Raw genomic sequence first — 22,551 nt, forward strand, 5'->3', positions numbered from 1 at the left:
CTGACTAAATATCCCACCAAAGAAATGTCATTAAGCAAATAACAAATAAATGATTGACTGAAACACCAACAAAAAGCCATTCAGAAACTTTAGTACACATCACCTAACATACAGTTAAGTTACATGCATACAGTTCCCTGTATGCAGGGAACTGTAATCCTTTGAAACTATAAAGAACAAAAACTACTAAACCAATATGTACCAGTAATTGTAGAGTTGTCATATCTTTGATAAAGCAGTAATGACCATGAGTTACACAAAATGACAAGTAAGAAAACCATTGTTACATGCTGTTATCATCTGATACACAGGACAAACCCTATCATTGAAAAGTAAAAACAAAAGTTAAATTTAACAAAAGAGGGATGCTAGATTTGAAATGCTAGTAAATGCAGTAATGCATACCAAGAGTCATGTATAATACAGAGCTAAGATTTATTACATATAAATCTGGTATGTAATCAAGAGTAACCTAATTAAAAGAAGAGTTAGAGGACTTCATGACCAGCAAGCATACCAAACAGCTCTTAATTTAGAACACAAATGGAAATGAGACAGCACACACACAACTCAATAAAGAGTCAGTTAAATATACTTAGTCCTTTCGAGATATTATCAACCTTTTAGGTGTTGTTGGGTTAGTGACATCAATTGTGGGAGGTGCAGTTTGTCCCCCCGAGTCTCACTAGCTAGATACTAACATCACTAACCCTCAAGCACCAAGCCCTTTGTCATTAAGTGGGAGTTTGAGAATAGCTGCACAGATACCACTCATAGCATGGCCCTAAGTAGTTACTCTAAATTGAATTAGCTAGGGCATTCATGCCTTTCTCCCCATTCCACTTATTTTTTGTTTCCTTTGTTAGGACTGACCCATTGTGGCCAACATCAACACAGTGCTAGACATGTGCATTACTTTTAAAACATGAAGGGGAGTGAGGTTGGATAGCATGCCTCTTCACCCACAGAACTGGAGTAGCTGGTGTGATCAAGCGGGAGAAAGACTAGTGTCAGGCTTGGGTCAAAGACGAATCCAGTCTCAACAGACTGACAACCCTTAACACACTGAAGGTCAAAGTGTAGGGCGCCTATCCTAGATGAACCTTTCTGATAGTGTTTCTGTAAATTAAATAAATTAAAATGTGGAACTAGAAATGTCAAGGAATACAGCTATGGATAATCATCACCTTTCCCTAACAAACAGGGTTAGGATAAAGCTTCATTCCTCTGGAATCACAGCGCGAGAATTCCAGAAAAAGTATAGGACATGCAGGGATCGTAACCAAATCTTGCTTCCACACATTGAAAACCTTTTTGGATATATTTCATATGTAAATCAGAAAATCATTACAAAGGCTGGAGGTGAAAAACCTCAGATTCATGAACTGTGATCTGGAATACTATGCCAGATCTATGACAACTCAGATTTATAATACAGAAAGCAAAATACTACATGACACTGCCAAGACAGCTAGAGAAACTAACAAACAGACAGGTTGTCTTCTGGAAATTTAGGAAAAGAATCTAAACAATCTCCTACAAAGGAAATGAGTGGTTTACAAAAAAAAACTGAACTGCTGTAAAAGTAAGGAATTGTTAGTCTTCCTTAAATCCAGAAAGATAAAGAACTACCAGATAATAACTTACTACTGGGAATCTAATACCTTGGGTATAACACCATCCATGATTTTCAGCTACATGAAACTGACAGTAAACAGACCACTGACCTTATTTTGAAATCTGCCAAATTATAATCCACAGGATAAAACATACCATCATAGATGGGGTATTAAACCATTCTTTCATTTTATTCATAAATGCTTGCAGTGCAAACTTGTATTATAAATTTGGTCTAACCCAGAAAATATGCCACATAAATGGGTTCCCTACATAAATCAGAAAATCATTACAAAGGCTGGAGCTGAAATAACCTCGGATACATGAACTGTGATCTGGAACACCATACCAGATCTAAGATATGTCAGACATCTGGGCCTTAGCAAGAAGGTTAATCACTCAAAAGACATTTGCCTCCTAAGGCACCTAGACAGCTGGCTGATTGTCGCTCCTCCTAAGGAGTGACTCCTTCAAGACAAAGATAGTCTCTCAGCCATATACCACAATCCTTGTGTTGTCACAGACTAGTCCCCAAGCAGCAGTTCAGGTAACTATGGATTCCCCTGGACACTGCTGCAATGAGGGCCTTCCCAGCTGCTTCCCACCTGGACAATCCTACGGAAGTCGCAGCCCAATTCCTATCAAAGGAGGAACAACCCACTCTGCAATGGCAAGTGTTCTGGGTCACCTCTTGTCCCTATACTGTAAAAATGCAACCCTCACAGTCAGAGTCACCTTTGCTTCCCATGGTAGCAGCTTAGACAGAACTGATCCTCGAGAGATTTGCCTCACCATCTAATCCCTCTGAACAAGGTCCGAAAGAAGAATCAAGCTTGATGGCTTGACGACTCCAACCTACTGTAGGGAGTCTCTCTGAGCGCTTAATGTCCCCCCACCTCCCCCAGAGATGCTCCTCTTCTTGGACACCTTGAGGAGAGGTTGGGTACACACCTGCAAGGAGAGTTCATTCAGGGACCTAGAACCCAGAACCCATGGAATATGATGAGCTGTCCCTTTCCTGCAACATCCAAGATCCTGTTAATACATGGATAGTTTCTGGTAATAAGCAGACAAACACTTTTGACCATTTGAACTAGCAGGCTAATTCTAAAAACAGTTATCACCACCTACATTTCTTTAATATATAATTTTTTTCCAGGGTTTTGGGGGGGGGAGAGAAAGTGGCCCCCCCCCTTGCCCCTATGTGTGGGCACCCATGACTTGACCCATCTGTAATCATCAGTATTTTTGTACTAGGATGAACCAATGAGACTCCTACTAGAACCTGACTGGGGTCCTGCCACCACTGAAAGTCTTCCAGGACATCTTCCTAGGATACAACTGAATAATCCTCCAGTAGAGTTGCTATGACCCCATCACAAGTTGTAGCTGTAGCAGCTGCAACCCTAAGCAGCTGTGAGGAACCATTTTTTCAGGTGACACAGCATGCCTGATAGGGAGTGGTAAAGACTTGGCCGAAAGATCTGGACTCTACTGGAGCCACTAGATCGAAGACAACAATCTCCTGATCCTGTCCTTTACTGGGTGAACTAATTCCTCCTTGATGGCAATGTTGCTCTCATCAAAGGTATCAGGTCCAACCTTTTACATTTTACCTAAAGCTCAGTGTCCTAAGAAACCTCACACAATGGAGTTGAATGCTGTCTTAATTCTGTCATGATTTCCATTGAGATTGAAGTCTTATCCAAATCTGGTACACCCATGCCACCATTGGTACCAAAGACTGGAATAAAATATGTGGAGCAGTTACAGGGCCAAAAACTTAGACTCAAAACTACTATAACTTCCCTATCCAAACAAAGCAGAGATATATCCTTAAAGCCAGAGAGATGGGCTTGTAAAAGTATGCATCCTCTTGGCCCTGGATGCAAGGAGGTCTCCCTTCAAAAAGATCACTGCATTGATTCCACAATCTTCATCCTTATGGAGTTTGTACCAAAAGCTCATTCAGGGGGCTGATGTCAGTGACCAGTCTCCAGCCTCCTGTCAGCTTAGATACCACAAACAGATGACTAAGTGAATGGCATTCCATTGGACAATACTCAGTTACCTCTCCACTGTCTAGAACTGACTGTAATGAGAGAGGGTGGCTTAATTCCAAAAGCGGGGTTGACGACCAACCACCATGATAACATTTGCTACCCACGGCTCTGCTTCAACCTCTTGGCATGAGCGCCATGATTTTAGGTGATAATCCCCACTGACAGACCTATTAGTGGTGGAGTACCATACTCATTTCCTCCTAGCTGGAGTCTTCCAGATGAGGGTGAAGGGTTAACACCTCCTTCAGGACATATCTGTTCTGGTTGCTGAATGTGTCCACTCTTGTCTAAAGGGTAATGGTGTGCTTCCAAAGTTTAAAATTGTTGCCTAGCAGCATATGAAGTCAACTTGACCAAGAACTCCCTAACAATGCTCGCTGAAAGAGGAATGGGATTAAAGGATCTGCTACCTGAAGACCTTTCATGATGAAAAGAAATCAGAAGTTGAAATGGTTCCAGGTTGTCATGCCCCTCTCCTTCATTAACTTTTATCAGAAAGTATTACACAATGCAGATCTGCAAAATGAATGCATAACCAACTGAAAGCACCATCTTTCTTATACCTATTCCTACTACTTTAACATGGTTAGAAATTCTCAGAGAAACTGCTCAGGTGTATCTACTTCAGTCAGTGAGAATATAACCAGTAACAGAGAGAACTTAGTTCAGTGACTGAAGACAGGTTATGAATTTATGATGTGCAGCATCAAAACTTGTATAACTGGCAATTTCACAGGCTCAGAAGCAAAAACATGAAAGGAGCAGCCTGGGCTGGTTGTATCTTTTACTGCTCCCATGTCTCACATCACCAAAATTTCTAAAACAGCAGATACTGTGGTGGTTTGTGGGAAAGTCTGTGGATGAGTCACATCAAAGTTCTGCAGCCAAGGATTTCTTCATAGCCTTTTGAGGTTAATATAAAAAATAACAGAAAACTAACCAAATTCCTCTGAAAAGAAAGTGGCGTATCTTTTATTCGTGACCTCACAAATATTTTCCACTCAAAGTTGTCTTTCTTCCTATTCTGATGTCATTACTGACCAAGTCCTCCTTTTTACAGATATTTTCTTTCTTTTCACCCATGGATATTTCATTTATAATTTTGTGGGATATTATAACATCAATGCCTCCCCCTGAATACATGGCTTTGTCAACAGTAGCAGCCTGTTTACTCAAGTATTCTCTCTTATTTTACTTTGATTTTCATTTAACTCCACTGTCTACTCTTAAGTATTTACCATATTCTGCTTTGTGTTCATTATTTCCCTGAAACTCATTACTGTAGTATGTAACTTTTACTTTTGTTTATTTTTGTCTGTATCCCATGTCACATCCTTCTTGTTAACTCATATCCTAGTACTTCTTTTCCATCCAACTGATACACATTCATGATATTAAATCAATCTTCATTTACTGTTTGTTCCTCCTCAAATATAGTCTCTAGAACTGCAAATCTATTTTGACACTCCATTACAAAGGCCTCTTGATCTTATCAATCGAAAAGAATATCTGTACTTAAATAATCCTTGGTGCTATCATCTAATGGGAGAACCAAAACAGCTGATCTCTGTTCTCACTAGGAAGCTCGCTATATAAGTGAATGGAATTAGATGATAAAGCACAAAGCTAAATGAAAAAAAGGAATGGAGTAATATGTAAGGGCAAAAAGCAGTCCTTCAAAACTCATAGCAGTCAGGACTGATGTGTGTACAGTGGTGCAGAAAATAAAAAAATCAGTTGGATTGCCAGCCCAGATCTAACGGATTAATGCACGAGTGCAGCATCTGATTACTGTTGATATTTCATTTTAATTAAGAAAGTTCTTCTCTGGTGACTTTTTGTGGCAAATGGAAAGGCCCATAAGTACTGGGTTGTCTATAAATAAATCTATGTTAATAAACTGGTCATACTGGTTAAACAGAAAGAATTAAATCATCTGCCCTTTCCAACAGAACTGTTGTTGCTTGTGAAAATGCAATTATATTCAACTAATATTTTCCTGTGACTATAGTTAGCCTTACTGCTCGCAAAATGATAAGTTTATCATCATGACTACCACAGCATTTAATAATTTATGAATCAATGCTGAAATTGTCTTCAATTCTGATGTTTGTTTGGCTTTTAATGAATGAAATATGAAGTTACTGAAGATTTCTCATATTTCAAAGATTTTGAAGTAAAGTCTAGATTCATAAAGCGGGTCCCATTGAGTAAAGACAGTCCTAGATCTGCATTCCACATTACAGTACCTCTTGTTATATATGATAGAAAAATAAACCTCTAGTTTTATACTTGCGCTCAAATTTTATCATACAGTAACCAATAATTTATGCAAATTGCACATGATTTTCTAATATACGGCAACAGTTAATTTGCAAATACCATGAAGTATTGTGAACTATCTTACTTTTTCAACTTTATGCCAATTATTAACATTCACACAACATAAAGTACATAATCGGGGATATAAAATAGTACTAAAAATCTGTGTATTAGAAACAACTTACGTAAGTACTTTCATGACGATTTATCTTCTTAATTGAAGCTAACAATCTCCTTCTCGTCCACACGATCCTTACTAGAGTATCTTGTAACTGGTAATTCTTGACGAGGAGCAAAATTCCAAGGTTGTACATCTCCAGATACAAAAATGAAGAAAACAATGTGCATAACAATGTACATTGGAACACAAATCCAGAATACCTTCCGCCACTGTTCCAATGTTTGCTGAAATTGTTTAAAATAATTGATATGTAATATGACTTGAAAAAGAGTTTTGTTGTAACAGCCTTGATACTCTCTCTAACATTTACAGAATTCTGTTCATATTTGTTGGATCATGAGACTGTTTCTTGGGAGTGTTTTTATTATTCCCTTTACAAAATATTTTTTGCTACATGACACTATATTTTCTTGTTACTCTATACCTTGGGTTGCTTAACATAAAATTCTATACCTCGCCTTTACTATATATTTACTCTTCTATCCACTTATCACTCAGGACTGCGATGAAGGTTCCTTGGACTCTCCCAGCAACAATTTTTGCATGAGTTTTCAATTACAGCAATCCTTCAATTATCTGGATCACCATTATCCAGAACTCAACATTATCTGACACAACTGGACTAGGGACCAAGGCCCTAAAGATATTTATCTATAAATTTAAAATAATAAAAAAAACACTCTCCGATGGTTGGCAATGATGCACAGCCTCAGTGAAGTGTTGGTAACACTGCTTACAGTCCACCAATTGAGAAAGGGTATTGCGGGCATGGGGGATGCCTCAAGAAGTTTCCAAGGTGGGGAGACCAGAAAGTTGGGATCCTTGGGAGAGGAGGGCCAGTAAGGAGGTGTAAAGAAGGGGTTGTTTTAGAAGGTGGGTGGAGCTGGAGAACAGTTTCCCTGGCTGGGAGGGGGTTGGGATGCAGTGTTGGATGGGTGAAGAGGGCTAGGTAGACATCTGACTTGATAGAACTTGTTTCATATTGTTATGCTAACTATCTTTTTATGTTTTACTCTATTCTCATTTATATCTTTACTGTATTTTCTCATTTTTTATTTTTACAACCCACAACATAAACACAATCATGTGGATAGGGCACAAGAGAGAGAGAGAGAAGTGACATTATCATTTAGGTTGAATCTTACCTACTGTTGAAGTTCACTTACATCTCCACACCCATAGGTGAGTCGGCTCAAACAAAAGATCGAATGGCTGCCCAGATGACTATCTAGTTCAACTGTCCTTCACCAGGTGTGTTTTTAAAGTTTAAGCTCTTGTCAGAATTCTCCTTGCCACCAATGGGTAAAGGCACTTGTAGGTATTTCATGGCTTTTTGCTGCTATCACGGTACTGTACATTGATTTTTCCCAGGATGCCTCCACTGGAATCCAAGCTAAGAATATCAGGTTCTGTAGGAATGATTACTGTGTTAGCAGAATGTTAATTTTTTTTAGGAGTTACACACTATTTATGCCAGCTGCAATGGTTTTAAGTGTGATCTTCAGAACAGATGTGAGGAAGTAGGGATTTTCGAAGGACTTTCTGCTTAGGTTCGTTAGTACAGGAAGAGAAGGGAAGCAGTTAGATTGCGAAGCAATTAGTTAGGTCAGGTTATCAACCTGTCATTTCTCCCCCTTTTCCAGGTCCTTCTTCTGTAGTTACCCATACTCAGTCTAGGCTTTTCCTTTGCTAATGCTTTAGTTAGTAGTGAGGCTTCCTCTTTAGCTCCCCTTCCGCTTCCCTTTCAGTTCAAGAAAAGCAAATTGAGAATTTAGAACAGGACGTAAACCTTATTTTGGTCAAAACAGAGGTGTGTCTGAATTGGTTAGGGAACTGCTCCAGGTCACCCCCATTGTGTGATTATTTTTGCGTTCCCTCATAAGACATAAGGTATTGGTGCCCTTGCCAGTCTGCAGCCCCAGCCTAGGACTGCCCTGCGACAGTTGGATTCTGAGGAAGAAGCCCACTGCCCGGGAACTGGGTCAATTCTTGGGGCAATGTGGTTCTGTGCCCTCTGTCATCTGCCTCCCGTTTTTCACGTTCACAGTCTTGTATAATGCGTTAGCTGGAAGATCGTTTTGGTAGACGTTAATCTTCGCTACGTATGTGACTTCTGCCATCATCAGCACCTAGAATGAGGTTGTTAATACCGATAGGACTAATTATATAAGTACTGTACTGACAATTTTATTAGAAATAATGTGTCTGTACCTAGTTTTACTTATTCTGATGTTATGTCAACTCAGTCTATTATTCAACCACTCTCCTCATCTTTTGCTCATTCTAAATCCTTGTCTGCTAGCCTATTCTTCTTTCTCCGTCAAAATGCACTTGTTTGTTCTGTATCGTGCCTTTTCTTCAGCTATTGGCAAATCTCTTAGTTCTGCCTCTATTAATGTTTTTCTTTCCAAATCTACCATGGTTGCCATATCTTCTGTTGTTTCCAAGATAAATATTATTTTAGCTACATAGCTTTCTAAGGATGTGTCATATGGGAGGGCTCATAAGTCTGTTGACTTGCTTTCAGATGAGGTGGGTGGGTCGTTGTAATTCCTCTCCCCCCACCTCAGAACTTTTCCATTTTCTTTTGGCACCTTGTTTTCTTTCACTCAGCTGCGTCGCCTCGACTGCCTTTTCCTGGTTTTCGACGAAGCATTTTCCTTTCTTCCTTTCGAGTTGTGGATGCAATCCAGGTGCTCGGTTGCTGTTGTCTTCTGTCGCCAGGTGCTGCTGGGAGACAGCTGTCTCCTCCTGTTGCCATGAGACAGCTGCCTCTTCCTGTTGCCCTCTGGCAGAAGGAGAGTTTGAATCAGAAGCTCTCCTTCAGTTTGATCAATGTTTGCTGGAGTGTTGCACTTCACTGTATCCTCATTTAGTTGAGGAGATAGACCACATACGGAATAGGGCTCGGTTGTCTGTGAGTATTTTGGCGCCCGTTAAGTATTTGGAGAAAGGGAACCCAAGCTTCCTCCTCCACTTGAAGCACATTTCGTACGTTTTCTCGTATTCGGGCACACAAAGCTCGTCGCTGACTATTAAAAAGATGAAGCCGGAATTGAACAACAACTCGTCTGGTATTCAACTAGCTATCGTGTAATTTCATCCTTTAGGTCTGCCACTGGTTTTTTAGGAAGTTGTGGAGCACCGACTCTTGCAATACTGTATAGGTGCTTAAACCATCTTCGGTAGAAGATTTGGTTTTCTTTTCTCTTCCTGACAAGTGCTTTGGACATGATGAATCAGACTCTCAGTTTAGGTTGTTGAAGTTTTCATCTTTTACTGAACCTCTGCACAGTATTTTGCCTCTTTTCAACGTCAGCTTAAGAGAGGTTGAGGCTCCAGCTTTGTGTGTTTTGGTGCCGACTTGGGGAGTTTACAAAGTCAGTTTTATGGGTTTTTGGTGCCAGCAGGAGTTTAGCAAGGAAAAGCATTATTTTTAACTCGTTTCTGATGCTACAGGCTAATGTTCTCATGCTTATACTACTCAGTTTGGAGGAAATGAGAGCACTTATGCTCCTACCTGTAGTAAAGGCTTGTGCTGCACAGGTTAAGGTGACAATGGAGTATATATTGGTGCACTTATTTTATACCTTTCGGGGATAAGTTCAGCCTTCAGGTTCTGGTAGATGGCCAATGCAAAGCCTACTGTACTGGCATATTTGGAGCAACTTAGGAGTAGACTTTACGTGGTGGGAGGCAGTGAAGGAGAGTTATTATTCCTTTTAGGTTACCCTCCACTGGCTTGGTCTCCTATAGCTGCTCCTCTGTCTTCTCCAGCAGAAGTCTCTCTTTCTTTAGTAGGAGGTTACATTTAGAGATAAGAAATGGACCAGGCAGTAACTTACTGGGATTTTACCTCGACTTTTTCCTAACTCCATAAGCAACTGGAGATTGGCAACTATTGTTGGACACATTGAGACTGAATGACTTTATGTGTCTGTCCCCATGCTCTTGTTTTTTCCAGCATGGTTTTAGTGACTTTCCAAAAGAACGATCAGATGTTTTGGTGGACACGAAGACATTTTTCTCATACCAGTACATCTTCAATCACCCAAGTTTTTTCGAGGGGTATTTGTAGAGGAGGTACTGCTGTTCAAGGCGCTTTGTTTGGGCTCGTGTACAGCGTCTCTATAAGTATTCATAGGGAATTTGTTCCCTTAGGTGGATGGGGTAGATTTTTAGGAGGAAGAAATCTTTTCCTCTAAGTCAACTGGCTCAAGTTGGCCAACTCTCGACAGTATGCCAGAGGCCAAGGATCTGTTGCTTCACCTGGCTCAGTCTCTGTGCAATATGATTTTCAGTTGACTTCCCTAACTACTCCTCATTCTTATCTAGTGATATAGGGATGATACCTGAATTTGCAGGCTTGTCTGTCAGAAGATGAATAGGCACTTGCTTCTTGAAGAATTTTAGCCCTGAAGTAAGCTTCCTAAGTGGTAAGGGGTTTCTTTATTAAAAAAACATGGCCTCACTGGGGATTTTGTCAGAATAATCAGGCTCAATTGCAGTATAATCTCAGCACAGCATAAGAGATGATGACCTGCAGCTAATGTTCACTGAACTTGTAAGTAATCCATGACCATCACTGTCACCAAGTTCTGTAGGAGGGATACTGAAACCAAGAATTGACCATTTTATTCTTAAACCTAAGTCCAGTTTTTGTTTTTTCCCCTGTCATGTAATATACAACATAGAAGGGTCAACACTACACCTAGTAAAGGTTACTAGATGTCAGGGCAGTGGAAACTTCATCAAAGATGCCTAGCAGCTTTATCCCTGGTCAGAAACAAAGTCCTGGTGGAAAGATTGTTTCCTCGAGTGAAATGAACAACACATTGGTTTGATAATTCATTCTGTGGAAGGACAGTGTTTTTGCCGATTGGGGATTCAGAAGCACAAAACTACCTACAGAGTGGCCATTACATCTACAAGTTCAACAGTTGCTGTGGGATTAGAGGAGCACTCAATGTAGATTTAATAGCATGCAGATGTACAGGAACAACCAGTCAATTATTACTCCTTTGAGGGCCCTCAAGTTTGAGCAGTGAATGTGTTTCTTTAAGTTTGGCTTCCCCCTCTATCTACTCCAAGGAAGTAATGAGCAAATTTCTCCTTCAAGAAATGCTTAGTGTCTCCTGTAGAGCCCTAGTAGCCTCAGAGCAAATGATTTTCAAAATTTCTAGCTCTCTCGGTAGATGTCCCTCTTGATCTTCTGTTAAGGGGAAATTGACTCAAACTACAGAATTCTATGAACTTCCACTAACTTCTGCAACTCACACTCAACTGCTTGGAGATGCTTGACTGTCTCCTCCAAATAGGGGATTTTGAAAGGTATCATGGGTTCTTTCCTTATCAAGTGGAGAACAACCGTGGCCTTGTGTCAGAAGCTCAAAAGCAGTGATTTGTGTATTACTCAGGGTACCTTTCTAGAGGAGTTTTCTGCACCTGGAACCTTGTAGACATCAAAGTTTCTCTGCTTTCTTGGATATAATAAGACTTTTTCACTGTCTACTTTCAAGGCTATCGTTCCATACTTTCCTTGGTATTACGTCGTGTGCTATTAGATCTGGCTGATGATCACCAACTTCAGGTTTTGAAATCGGTTGAGATGGAAGCTCCTTCAACTCAGTACCGTATCAATCTCTCTCTGGATTTAGATGCAAGTCAAAAGTTTATCTGCAGATTCTTTTGAGCTTCCGGAATGAGTTCCGTTGAATTATTTACTATGAAAACTTGTTTTATTTAGTACTATCAACAATTAAAAAAAGTAAATTTAATGCAAGCACTCTCCTTAAGGCTGTTGTAAGGGAATGCTATTTTATCTTTTGCATTACAGCTGAGAATGAGATTAAGGATAACTTTTCAGAGGACTGTAAGAATTCAATTTAACCTCTGGTGGGGAAGAAAAGGAAACAATTCTCTGTCACGCTGGGACAGTCAAGACTTACTTTGATAGGTTAAGCCTGAAAGAGTCAGTTATCCTTTTATTTTGTGATTTTAGAACCTAGAACATGTGTGTTAAACGTTAAGCCTGAAGGAGGCAAAATTAACTTTTTATTTTGTGGCTTTAGAAACCTAGAACCTCTTTGTCAAAGGTTCAGCCTGGAGAAGGCAAAGTTAACTTTTTGCTTTGTAGTTTTGGAAAATCTAGATGTCCTTGCCAAGGGTTAAGCCTGGAAGAGGCAAAGTTAACCTTTTATTTTGTGGCTTTAGAAACCTAGAGTGCCTTTGTCAAAAGTTAAGCCTGAAGATGGCAAAGTTAACATTTTGTTTTGTGGTTTTAGAAAACCTAGATGTCTGTCAAGGTTAAGCCTAGAAGGGACAAAGTTAGCCTCTTGTTTTTTTGTTTTAGAAACCTAGAATGTCTGTGTCAAAGAACATGAGGTTCTCTGTGACGTATTTGATGGGGACCAGTGCATGACTTTCCCCATACCTTTTACCTTTATCGAAGGTAAATATTCTTAATGTGAAAACTGATGCTGCTTCATTTAGTTTAATGACAATTGTCATTAGAGGATGGGTCTAATGCAGAGCAGTGTTAGTGCAATTTGGTTTTGCCATTCAATACCTTAAGTACGCAGAATCATGTTTGAAAATCAGTAAAGCTCTTAGTCCCTTACTAGTAGTGGTTAAAGTCTTTTCCTGAACTGAGGAAAGAGCAATCTTTTAGGCTCTTTGCTTTAAATCCTGGGTTTTAGTATTCTGGGGAGCATGAAGGTACATACATTGTATAGGAGCGTTTCTTTATATCGTAAAGGTACAGTAGAACCTTGGTTCTCGACACTAATTCGTTCCAGAAGAAGAGTTGAGATTCGATTTTGTCGAATTCTGAGTTAATTTCTCCCATAAGAAATAACTGAAAATGGATTAATCCATTCCTGACCACCAGTCATTACCCCAACCTTGCCTTTTTATACAAAACTTTACACAAATTACAATTAAATAGGTTCAAAGTTGAATAACTTACCGTATCAGAAGCACTTTTTACATTTTTAAATGCATACTGTATCAAAAAAGTTGGCCTATGACCAATGCGGCCGTATTACCGATGATATACCGAGAGCCATAGGCTAGGCTAAGTAGCCTTATAGGCACTACCAGAATGTACTGTAACAGGTACACATGAAAACTGTTGTTAATAATGATAACATTGAAAAACAAGCCATATTATCACATGAAATTAATAATACAGTATTTATAAACTGAATTACTGTATGTCTGTTATCATAAAATTAAGAAAAATTTCCGAAATTACGTCGAACTCGGCAGCCTGTGGCAGATACAAACCGATACACCACCAGGGCGGCGCTCTGGTTTGTTTATATCTGCCACAGGCTGCCGGAGTTCCGACGTAATTTCGGAAATTTTTCTTAATTTTTTTATGATAACAGACATACAGTAATTCGGTTTATAAATACTGTATTATTAATTTCATGATAATATGGCTTGTTTTTCAACAGCAGCAGCAGCAGCATGTGTGGGCTTTAAAGTGCTTTTAAATAAGCACGGGAAGAACGCCACCAACAACGCCAACTAGCGGCAGCCGCCAAACTCTTTTTCTACAAACATCATATGATTCATCGGGTCGGATTCGGTTTGTTGTTTGAACTCCGACGCAAATTTACTCAACATTTCGTGTTGAAATCCGATTATTTCGAGTTCTAGTACAGTCGAGGACCGGGTTCTACTGTATTTATTTTTAGTGACTGTCGTTTTATAGGGCTTTTGGACCCAGGCACAGGGGGTCCCCTCACGCTGCTTCTGTTTCAACAACCTGAATTGAAGCAGTTTTCTCCATAAGGCTGCTCTTCACTGCATACATGAGACCCTTGTCCCTGAATGGAATCCAACTTCTGGTGGCAGTAAGATCCAGAAAAGATCAAGTAAGAATGTTTTGGGTTTAATGCAAGAAATCTTTGGCTCGAATGACTGAGAGGATTTAGTCTAGCTGCACTACCCAGCATCGTCTTCTCAATGTGGGAATCAGCTAACTTTTAACAGTAGGTAAGATTTTAATAATAAAATTTATTATTTGGGTACTTACCTACATTGAAGTAGACCCCACCCAGCCTCCCCACAACTTATTGGGCTGTCAAGGAGAATTCTGACACGAGCTTAAATATTAAAAAAACACCTGTTGGAGGCCAGGTGAACTAGGCAGTCATCTGGGCAGCCATTTGATCTTTTGTTTGAATGCCAACTCATCTACCAGCGAGGAGATGTAAGCTAACTTTAACAGTAGGTAAGTATCTAAATAATAAACTTTATGATGAAAATTTATATTCTCTTATATACTGTTATGTCTGATAATCTTACTTAAGAGTCAACTAAACTTGCAATGAAATACTGTACAGTAAATCTAGCAAAGCAAAAAGGAAAAATAGCAAATGTGATACGCTATTAAACATGTTACCCAGTCAAGAGGAAATTTCTGCTTACCTTTACTACAAAGTCAAGAAGTGCCATCTATTGGTAGCTTGATAGTGACCACAAGCTTTACCCAAAATAATTTACTTGACAAAATCTAACATAACTAGATTGCAAGAAATAACAGATGAAATAAAATAGAATACTAAAGTTCCCCAAAAGATCAATCATATTACAGTCTATCATATATAACTAATTATTGTCTTTACACTGTAACTCACAATTGGTCAAAATAAGTCAAAGTCCAGTACATTCCCACTGAGTACATCTTTAACCTCTTTCTCAGCAAAATGTCTGAAGAAGTCAAATAAATCTCTTATTAAACAAAATGCATAAAAATAAAGACATGGGAATTCCCCCCAAGTTACTTATAAAGTACACACAATATAATAAATGCTTGACACAGGAGACAATATATAAATGAAAAAGCAATCTACAGTTTGGGAAATCAAACATGATTCCTACCTTCAAACAGCGATGTTCACAGTCTTAATCGATAGGTCTCAAAACCACAGAGTCTTCACTGAAGACTTTTAATAAAGTTCAGTGTTGGTCTTTGAATGATCAATTTTCTCATAACTAATCCATTAACACCTTGGGGCTCCGCCCAAAAGAAACACACATACACACATCTACTGTACACCGTAACCTGGACATTTCAGCGAATGCACTCACAAGTCATGTGGCAAGTTCCCACGTCTTGAGAATGCTTGCTGTAACAGTTGTTAATTAAACATCTACTGTGTATTGTAATTCATAAAATACTTGTGGCCTATAAACTTTTCACATATACAAATGCAAGCACATACACACACTGCATAGTGATGGTAATGTCAACATTGATGAAATGTCACATGTAGTTGTAAACATACACACAGGCATACAAGTAAAGTTTGTGATATTAAGAGATGAAATGAAAAATCAAATTCCAATAAAACAAAATGATCAACTACTTTTGAGTAGTGTTCTTAAAATGAATTTGCTTTGGACAGTCGTCAATGAGAAATGCCATATGTAATAAAGATGTAAACACAGTGTTGTAATGCAATACACAAAGTTTGTGCATTACAAACCGAACGAACTCATTTTTGGTTGACTGTACTAGGCTAGGCTTTCAAACATGATTACCAAACTTACAGCTTATGTAACAATTCATAACCATCTCTTATTTAATTAACAACCACTTATCACAGAACTGACATAAAAACATTGAGTATGACATAAACAAACGAATCGGGGAACAATTCTGAGGGGGATTTGACTTTAACAAAGTATGTTAGTTTACCCATTTTATATTTATCTACAAAAATAAAAATAGTAATTCCACTAATACATTCTTTCTTTTAGCAACTATAAAATGACTCTCCTAATTTTTTCAGTAGTAGACTCAATCAGCTGATTCTGAGAACATAAACATTAGTCACTGAAATGGCTGATGATTGGTTTTCTTATACAGTACATATTACGACGATGATATAACATGATAATAATACACAGCATGGATTGATTCAGTAAGTAAAATATCAGTTTTGTTACCATAACCTTTATCTTAAAAAAAGAGAGAGAGATATTTTTTTCAAAGTGTATTTATGCAGTATATTTTGTTAAAATGAAGAAAAAGGTAGATAACTGACTTTTGCATAAGGTTTTCATTTTAAAGAGTGATGGTTGTTATGCAGTACTAACAAGGTTAGCAGGAAGGGTATGGAGCTGACCTTTGAACACCCCTAGATTTTTACCATCCTTTATCCGGATTTTGCCATTATCTGACAGGCCCTTAGCTCTATTAATACAAATAACTGTAGGATTACTTAAACACAAAAAGGGATACTTGCACTACAAGTTAGTGTCTAAAATCCAGTAATTACAGACTTAACGATAGCTTTAAGTCAGAATGCTTGTTGCTCTTTCATTACACCATTAGTAGGTCCTTCTCATATCATTAATCTTACCAATTTAACACTTAGCATACATTGTGCATTATAGCACTGTTAATTAAAAAAATCATTAGCAGTAAGTCAAGCTCCCACCCATCAATCGTGATGCTTTTCACTTATGGTTATTCTACCAATTACATCTTAAGACAACAACCACACATCTGCTAGTTATGAGATCTTTACAATACTCACGTCACTTGTCCACTTATCTTACTACAGCAATACCGACAACTGATATAAAACATTCTCTGCACCTCTACGGCTTTTCATTCACAAATTAATGTGAACACTCAAAACAAATGTTATGAAAACTTGCATCTCTTATGATTTATATAGCAAAGCTACCTCTGGAGTTCAAGTCTGACTAAATGTACAATGAACACCCCCAAAATTTTATCTATATCCATTTCCTTACCTGCCATTACATGAAAAGAAAATATCCGTTAGCTACCCAATAGTCATTATGCTTTGCTCACAGCCAACCTTCACAGATTAAACTTGAATAACCATAATTTTCCTGCTCTGCAGAGAGTAAAACAATCATATTGCTCAGCACTGCAAACCACTTAGGTAAGTTAGCTTTTGCTAGGTCAAGTTTCATTTTTAATTATATAATACTCAAAATTTGGAAAATCACTTACCTGTCCATCAGTCATAACACCAGTTACCACTGGTACTACAAAGGAAACAATTGTACTTGTCATGTTGGAAAGGCCAAACAAAGTGCCTGCAAATTACCAGAGTAAAGATTAGGCTCTCCATGGCCTTTTAGGCATATAAAGATGGGATCTTATGTATATTACTGTATATTGTTTCCATATTTTAAAACTCAGTACTCAGCATGGAAGAACTTTTCCCAACTGGTGTGTATATTTTGAAATTTCCATTTGAGTTTTTGGATATATATGCTACATGCCTACTTAAAATGGCTGAATGATTTTTATGACAAAAGCAACCACTACACACTAAAAATAGAAACAACTTTTTACCTCAATATCACTGAAGTTGATGGGGCTCACCTGAATAATTTGGAGCAATATCAGCCGGATTAACAAGAGTACTTGTTGCAACTGCTCCATTGAAAGAATAAACCAGTGCAGAACATGACTACAATTGCTTTCCAGTTACAGCCAACATAAGCCCACACCCAGCAGCATAATGGCAGGAATCCACATTGCTAAAATTAAAAATGTACAAAATACGAGATCTAACGGCTGTAAAGCTGAAACTCTTATAAATATAAATATATCTATCAGAATGAACAAATCAAATATTTCTCCAGGACATTCAACATGTTTTAAATGCAATAACATTGATGAATCTCATGATCCATTATGTAAATGGGAATAATAAATGAAATAAAAGACCCAAAGCAAACAGCTAAACAGTGATTACAACATGCCAGGAACTTATTTCTAAAAGTTTGTCCTACCTATAGTGCTAAATATCCTTCTTGTTGATCTTATGGAGAGGTACTTGTGTGTCAAGAGCCAATCTCCTATAATGCTCATGATCATAGCTCCAGCATATCGCGAGATGAAAGGGAGGGCTGATATCAAGCCGTTCTGCAAGAGAACACAACTGCAACTTCCATCCAAAATATTATTGGCTTTATTTCTGGCTTACATCAGTGATAAAAGTACTTTTTATTTGTTTATCTCTGTTAAGTTTTCAGCTGTATTAAGCACTGGAAATTCTCGATTAGAATCTATCGTTATAATTTTAGCCCGAGATCTGTTTGCTTTAAATGTGGCCATGAAGGTCAGGTGTCCGTGAAACCTTTTTAGCTTTCTCTTGAGAGGCAGTCAACAGTATATTAGTGCCAGTCATAAAACCCATACGGATATCTATGAAGTGCTTTTAAATTTTGAATAGTCACCTAAAAATAATGCATCCACTATTTGCAGTTTATAAATGCCTATGGAAAGTTATAAGCATACATGGAAATGATATCAAAGACTGACTATGAACTGGAAAATAAAAACAAGAGAGCAATATTCTAAATAAAGAGCTGTACCATATATAAATAGCCTTTAAGCTGTGGAATTGGTTAAAATAAAAGCTAATCAAAACTTGCAAAGATTCCCAGTCCAATTACTTTTGTAGTTAATAGAAAGTTCTAGAAACAATCTTACTCGAGTGCAAATTCATTGGTTAACCCAATATTAAAATTAAGCGATATTTACAAACCTTGAAATGAATAAAATGAACGGAACTACAAGTCTACAAGAAATACAAAAGTGAATAATATGAGAACTGCGGTCTACATACAACTATCATCTAAGAATAGACCTGCTTCATATTGTATCATCGTTAGAATTAAAGTTATCAGAATTATCAAAGGTTTTTGGTCCGGCTACACTTTAAATTCTGAAACTATATACAACTGAATCTTGTGGGGAGTAAAATAATGTATTATTGGGAATTCTAGTTAGCATACCAAACATAAGTATTTATATCTCAACTGGGAGGTCAGTAATGGGCTATGGATATAAATGCAATAATGGTCACTAATTTTTATAATAAATAAAATCTTTATGCTCCCCAATGACACTTCACGATATTTCAAAGCTTTATATTGCATGGAAGGACGTACCAAACTTGTTTTCAGCAAAAAATTAAAAATACTTTGGATGTGCAAATTCCAGTCCTTTCAGCATTAAACATCATAATTTCAAGTCATTCATATATAACGAAATATAATGAGAAAGCAAATACCTGCTAGTTTTAGAACATTCGAAAGTCATGATGTAAAGATAACTTACTTGAAAGCTCAAGTATACATTGCTTGCATTATGTGATTAATGATGAACATTTCCTTCCTTACCTGTAATAGGAGTTATGAATACCAACGTGATTGCCACATATGATTAGCTGAAATTTAAAACTTTTCACTCTGAAGTTCTAGGGTAGTTTTATTAAAAGGAGAGATTACCTGATCTTTATCATACTCACCTAAGAAATCCATACCAAACGACTTGCAAAAAAGAGTTTCCCTAAAAAACATATCAGCTTGGACTTTGTAGGGAAAAATATTTCCAAGTATTTTTCCCATTTCAAGGAATCAGACATTGTAATCATTTTAAATCCTGAAGACATATTCATGTAACCAACCTCTTTAATTGAAAACCCAAGAATATTCTTCATATAAGTTGGAAGCTGCGTGTAAAAGAGTCCAATGGCCCAGTTGTTGCCAAAGTCAGCCATCATCATTGCCAGCATGGGAACGCTTGTCAGGATGGATCTCAGGGGATGCTTTTGGGCTGATCATCTTCCAAGTGAGGTTCAGACTGCTTTATAGCCGACTCAATATATTCGAGCTCCTTGCGACTGATTCTGCATTTAAAAGAAGAACATACTACAATACTGAATCTCCATAAGAAACAATATGAACAAAATGCATTTGCTGTTTTCCTAGTCTTTCTATGGAATACAACCCAGCCAGATTGATGTGCATATCACAGAAGTCCCCCCAAAAATAAAAGATTCAAGCACAAATCCCACTACATAAAGCAAACAAGTAAAAATGAACGACTGGGGAAGGAATGAGGCTCAACTACTAGGGAAGCAATAGACCTTCATTACAAGTCAGTGAAAATAGAGGCAGAAAGAGAATTCCAAATTTTGTCAGCAGGGGAATTAAATAGCCACTGACCCTTGCAATTCGAGATTGGGCGCAATCAACAGCAGATCTCTGGTAGAAGAAAGACTGCCACTTCAAAAGCAAGTAAAATAAAAGGAGAGCGGTACTCCTTTGACAGGAGACGATGGCTTTCATAGATAAAAGGCAGTCATACATTTCCCTTCAATAAAACAAAAGTAGAGGCTTTGTTAAGTGGATTAGAAATGTATGCCTTTCCATTGAGAGATCCAGCAATAGTTTAATTTTATAAGAACTAATAAGGTACTACTGCATGTATTCTGCCATTAGAATCTAAAATATGTGCTTTGCATATGTAACGAACCGTCCTTTACGGTTCTCTCAGGTTCTTTACAAAATCTGACTGGGACTGAGGTGACCAGAAGTCCAATGAGAAATCAAGGAGGAGGGAGCCAAAGACACAACCAAAATACCTTAAACCTACTTATTATTTCTAATGACTGTACAGGTCAATTTACATTATATACAAGTGAGCTGAGGAATTAGCAAAAATATATCAAAAATGAAAAGTACAGCAGCAGCTGAGAATCAATGATAGAAATGAAATAATAAATCACCTTATAATTACACCCCCAGGACCATACACTCGTCCTATACCATCATAAACAGTACATATCATAAACCAAAATAATAATCATAAATAAAACGTCATAAAACAATTAACAATCACAAATAAAACATGTCAAACCAATTAACAATCAAATAAAACATGTGGTATGCAATAAATCATAAATAAAACATGTTGTAAACCAATTAACAGGTCCATACACTTGCCCAATGCCATCCATAAATAAAACATTTAGCTAGATTAACAGGGCCATACACTTGCCCAACTCCAAACATAAAGCATGAGAACAACATGAGCCATCACTGCTCATCAATACCATTAATAAGACATAAAATAATCGAATAATTAGAGGAACCCTTACTCAAAAACACCATCAATAATATCAAAAGAAAACAGATGTTGAAACCACAATCAAAGGTCCTCGAGGATGACCATCAACCACTGCCGTAACATGTCGTACTCCTACACAGGAAGGCAAACAGGAACGTCTCCTGTAAAATACTTGACAACTGGCCATCACAAAGTCGATGCAACAACTGCCTAGTTGCCATAGAGGAATACCACCTCCATACTGGAGACCACGGTTAAGCCACCACCTCATCCTCGGGGATTCAACTGACGTAATTCTCTGCCAAATACGGCTGTCAACAGATAACCATCACTTGCTGTATCAGCCATATCAACCTGTTAAAGATCATCTCCTCGGTCTTCAGTGGCCGACAGGCAACCAACACCTGTCACTAACAATATGTTGCTCTGCTGCTGGGCTATCCTTAACTGCCACTGAAAAACAGCAGGCATCACACGTCACCTCGCACCAACAAAACAACATCACAGGAGAGCAGGTAAAATAAACAAACAAGCCAAACAAGGCTGTTACAAAATTTAACAATAGAAATGCCATAAAACCTCACACATAGGAAACCTAAAGATAACTCATTATATTTTTAAGTTAACAAAAGAGATAGCTTTCTACAAGAACATTAGCAAAGTTTTCCCATCTTTCTCTCAAGTAGGAGACATTCTCACAGATAAAACTAATTTTTGCAATATAAATAATTAAAATAATCTTTCATATCTCCATGGTTATCCAAATTCTTCAATAACAACATACTGTAATTGGGATTTCATTAAATACCACAGAAAATAAAGCAGTATATATGCAGTCCCTGGGTTACGACACTCTTTGAATATATTCATCAAAACTATTTCCTAGGTTAAAATGCATGTTCCAGTTTAAGACGCCAACAACGCTGATCAGACGAAAGAAATATGGCTCCAAAAAGGGCAGAATGATCAAAATTTTGAGGGTTTTTTGACGAAAAACTCAACTAAAATACAGTTTACATTGTTGACAAAATTATTAAAAGTAAGGTTTTCCTAAGATTTTCAACAATATTTTGGATTACAACAATTTTCAGCTTACAACCCAGCATCGAACGGAACCCATCGTAAACTGGGGACTGCCTGTATCTGTATCTATATATACACTTTTGGGGCAAACTTTTTCTTGTATGCAAATTTCATTGAATTCTATGGCTTGTTGATTATTGATCAACTTCTTATTAGTTTGACAATATTTTCTGAATCTTCTAAGTTCTTCCAAATTCAGTAGATGGATGAAAAAAACGAAGATTACCTTTGTTCCATTCACTACTAAACACAGCACCACAGCTGTTCTGTCCCTCATCATGACCTCTTCAAAGTGTATAATCTATTGTTGTTTCAGATTTAGCTGGCCTTGTGCCAGCACGGGCTCTTGCTCCTAAAGCAGC

The 22,551-nt window shown here is 37.8% G+C and overlaps 1 pseudogene; it reads right to left on the minus strand.

Moving 5' to 3' along the window:
* Positions 1 to 22,551, minus strand: part of LOC136833737 (sialin-like) — a 126,174-nt pseudogene that overhangs the window by 17,373 nt on the left and 86,250 nt on the right.

This window comes from Macrobrachium rosenbergii, chromosome 52, assembly GCF_040412425.1.
Source record: "Macrobrachium rosenbergii isolate ZJJX-2024 chromosome 52, ASM4041242v1, whole genome shotgun sequence".
Lineage (NCBI taxonomy): Eukaryota > Metazoa > Arthropoda > Malacostraca > Decapoda > Palaemonidae > Macrobrachium > Macrobrachium rosenbergii.